The sequence below is a fragment of the Gavialis gangeticus genome, unplaced genomic scaffold (assembly GCF_001723915.1).
Source record: "Gavialis gangeticus isolate Ggan-Ray unplaced genomic scaffold, GavGan_comp1, whole genome shotgun sequence".
Taxonomy (NCBI): domain Eukaryota; kingdom Metazoa; phylum Chordata; order Crocodylia; family Gavialidae; genus Gavialis; species Gavialis gangeticus.
The window spans coordinates 45,101,788-45,105,571 of record NW_017729029.1 but is presented as its reverse complement, the minus strand read 5'-3'; the positions used below and the strand labels follow the sequence as shown (position 1 = coordinate 45,105,571).

General features: G+C 38.6%; 1 protein-coding gene across 3 annotated transcripts in view; it reads left to right on the top strand.

Annotated features, from left to right (window-relative positions):
• Positions 1–3,784, top strand: part of ATRX (ATRX, chromatin remodeler) — a 211,655-nt gene that overhangs the window by 84,078 nt on the left and 123,793 nt on the right. The gene's annotated exons all lie outside the window — the stretch shown is intronic.

Here is a 3,784-nt window from a genome sequence, read left to right as displayed (position 1 = left end):
ACCAGATGGAACAAAACCGTTCCTTTTTTTTTTTTTTTTTATAGTTCCATAACTGGAAAAGATGCTTCTAGCTGACGGACATGCTGCACCTCATGTATACCTCCCAGACTGCTCAGACCGTATTGTTGCAGAGTTGCCATCAGGAACTATTTCCCCCAGAACTGAATTACCTGCATCTGAGGATCTAGACGTTGGTTGATTTAGTATGCCATAAACAGAGACCACTTGGCCTGCTAAGCTCTACTGAATTAGTTTCTGACCAGGAAGCCATTTACTAGGCTGACCTCTTTGAATGGTTATTTCTCCATGTGAGCAGTCCAGTGCAACCTAGTACAGTCCAGAATAGCAAAGATCCTCTAGTACATGCTGAATTTAAAATATTCTGTCTATTATTCAGCTCTCTTACAGTGGTAATTTCAGGTGGTTATCTGCTAGCAGAGTTTTCTCACACCCAACAATATCTGAGTTTAGCAAAGCAAAGAATTGAGGCCCACATGGGAGGACCTCAAAATCTTTCTCTCAGATCCCACTTCTGAACTGCTTTTAAACTGTTCCTTGCACCATCGAGGTGTGGAAAGATTATTACCTTTGTTAAGAGATCAGTGAGCTCAAAGCTCATTTGTTGAATATCTCTATACAACATTTTGCAGGCAAAAAGTACTGAGTCTTCATACTCAATTTTTCCTCAAGTGGGTTTTGGAATTCTACCTGGATTAGACAGTTTATTTAGCTTGTGTTCTTCCTGATGCTCCATTTTGCAACGTGAGGAAAGAATATGAGTACTGTGGATCTTATGATATACGCTCTTTTCTTGCTTTTGTGGAGTCCTCAGCATTCTGGCTTCTGAATTGGTGATTTTAGGATGGATGGATTTAGCTTTTTTATGTCCTGATATTGGAACGTGGGGAGAGACACCTGACACTGCGTGGTTCCAGCTGACGGTGCTGTCTGTGAGAGACCTTGTATGTCTGAACACTAGGTACATGCAATGTCAGTTCAGCCCCAGTCCTGTGAAAATCTGTCTGATGGCATGGACTAACATGAAAAAACAGTTATGCTACATCCAACTATTGCTGTGATTATTAATCCTTTCTTCAGTACGTCATTACATTTATGCAACTTTGTGCCATTCGGTATAAATACATAACAAGAATAGCACTAAAATAAAAAAACAGCTTTTTTTAAATGGCTATAATGTTTTCAGGAAATCGTCCAAAGATAACCAATGAAAACGTAAAGCTTATCTCAATGATTGTCAGCATTTAGGGCTTTAAATTACCCTGCTCAGTGAGAGGCAGATAGTACAAATCGTAATGATACTGTACAAAACAACATTTATTTTGACAGCACCAGAAAAGAACCAGAGCATACAATTTTATGTAAAGAACAGGATATGTTTGTAGCCCAAGTATTTTTAAATATTGTTGCAGCCTTTAAACACTCCTGGGATATTTTATTTTTATAGTTTTGTAAGAAGAATTACTAGAATAATTTCTTTAAAAAAAAAAAAAGGAAAGAAACCAGCAGTGGGAATAATTAAGGTTCTGTTAAAGGTAAAACAGGTAATGAGGGGAAAATAAGGATTTGTAAACTGATTGTCCTCAAACAGTCAAGGTTAACTGGGTCAGATGCCTCATGGCATGATGTGAAAAAGACTGGCTACTGACGAACTTTATCATTTGGATATCAAGAAGAATCTTTTTTACCCTGGACTTGCATGGAGATTGAATTGTGCCTTTAGCTTTGTGGGACTTTAAGATATATTTTAAGCAAAAGAGAAAGCTGAAGAAAGAATAGAACAGAAGTCTTAACTGTGAGCATATTAAAGATGTGACCTACAAGTGCAATGGAAAAGAAAGCCATTCTTATACTTGTACTATCTGCTTAGTGTCCCTACTGACCAGGTGTTAGATACAAGGATTACTCACGTTTCATCCTTTTTTAGTAGGTCCCCTGATATCAGGTTCTGCTGCTGGTAGCTGGCTGGCCATCAATGTGTAATAATACACTGAGAACCTTGAAAGCTACAGGAAATAGTTATAACAAACTCTTTATGGACAAGTTCCTTTTCTTACTGGTGTTGTGTACAATGTCTGATCTAGTATCCAAGTGGGAACAATCCACCAGTAGCAGTGCTAAATATCACTGAACTATGAGACAAATAGTATGTCTTTTTACATATATCACAGCTTTCTCTTGAAAATCTGTTCTCCAAAATTGGGGTGCATGTATCAAACAGGGAAGTTAGTTTTATGCCTAGAATAGGAAACTCCCTGCTTTGATTCTTGCTTCACAGTTCAGCAGTTGTGGTACCACTCCAGTTGAGGGAGTTAGTTGACTTAATGGCTCATTCTGCACTCCACAGGTGTTAATGACAGTTTCTCTTTTTCAATGGTCTGGATGTTCCACCAAGCAAGTTAATTTTTCTTAGGACAGTATTGCTATCTGCTAACTGTTCCTGCAGGAAAAAAGGAGAGTAAGGCAGCCTCTGATCCTGCTCTATGTAGTCATACATATAACTATGGAAAATTCTTTTTTTCTTCGTTCTGCCTATCAAGAAGGAGGTGTTTACATCCTAAGGCATGTTAAATGCAAGAAAATATGGTATATAACACTAAAATAACTTTAAAAATATACATATTAAAATTGCCTTTTCAGTTTGGCTAAATGTCCACAAGCTAGTCACTAGGGTGTAATTTTAATACATTTTGTCTGATATGGTGTTGGCATTTTGAAAGATTCAGTATGAAAGTTTTAAAACAGTTGGAGCGAAAAGTAAACCTATATATCAACTAAAATGGTTGGTAGTAATGTCTGAATAAGAATATCATCTCTTCTCCTGTGTAGCTACAAGACTTTTTGCCTCCTTCCCTTTTTAGGTTGACTTCTGGCATCAACATATAAGGCCTGTTGACTCCTTAAGTAGGCCATGTAAGAAAAAATGTCAGATAGTTGGGATGGATGTAAAACAATAATCTGTAATTGTATTAATTTCAATACTGGGGAAAAATTTTACATGCCTTCCTCCTCCTGGTTCAAATCAGGTGCTCACTTACAATGAGGTTGCAGTGTGATTAAAAGGCCTTGCACCATATCATAATGTACTTTAAGTGCCCCCCACCTCTTTTTATGCTATGTAAAAGGGCAGGTAGCCGTAGCTGTGATGGGGTGGCTAAGACAACCTGTTTATAGAGACTTTGAGGGCCAGAACTTACTTCATGTGTAAGGCACTGAAGTGTGATTCAATACCAGCCTGCTTAAGTCCCTGAAAAGCTTTTAAAACAAAAGGTGAATGGATTCTCTTCCTCCTTGCTGATTTTTATTTATTTATTTTTTGTGATAGATTTAAGGCTGAGGATGACACCATGATGCATTAGTGGATTTTCAGGAGTTTAAACAAGGGTGGACTAGGATTGGACCTAAGCCCGTAATAGGTAGACTAGAATTTGGTTCTACATCTCCCTTTTGCTAAACGTAGATGGTCTTTCAGCAAATTCCTTTTTAATATCAGTTATATCTTGGAGCTGGTCCTTTTTAGACTTTCCTGGGCTGGGTTAGCACTTTCAGCTTCATAGTACATATTACTAAAATCTTACTGTTAATTCACCTGTGCCTCCCTAAGACGGAGGAAAGTGAAAAAGCCTGCCAGGCCTTGCTGGCTTGAGCCAGCAGAAAAAGTTCTCTGATCCCAAGGAGGTGATTGGTCAAACCTGAAGAAGGAACCACCCTGCCCCCCCCCCCCCCCAAACAAACACACCCATTTTTAACACTAAGGGGGGGGGGG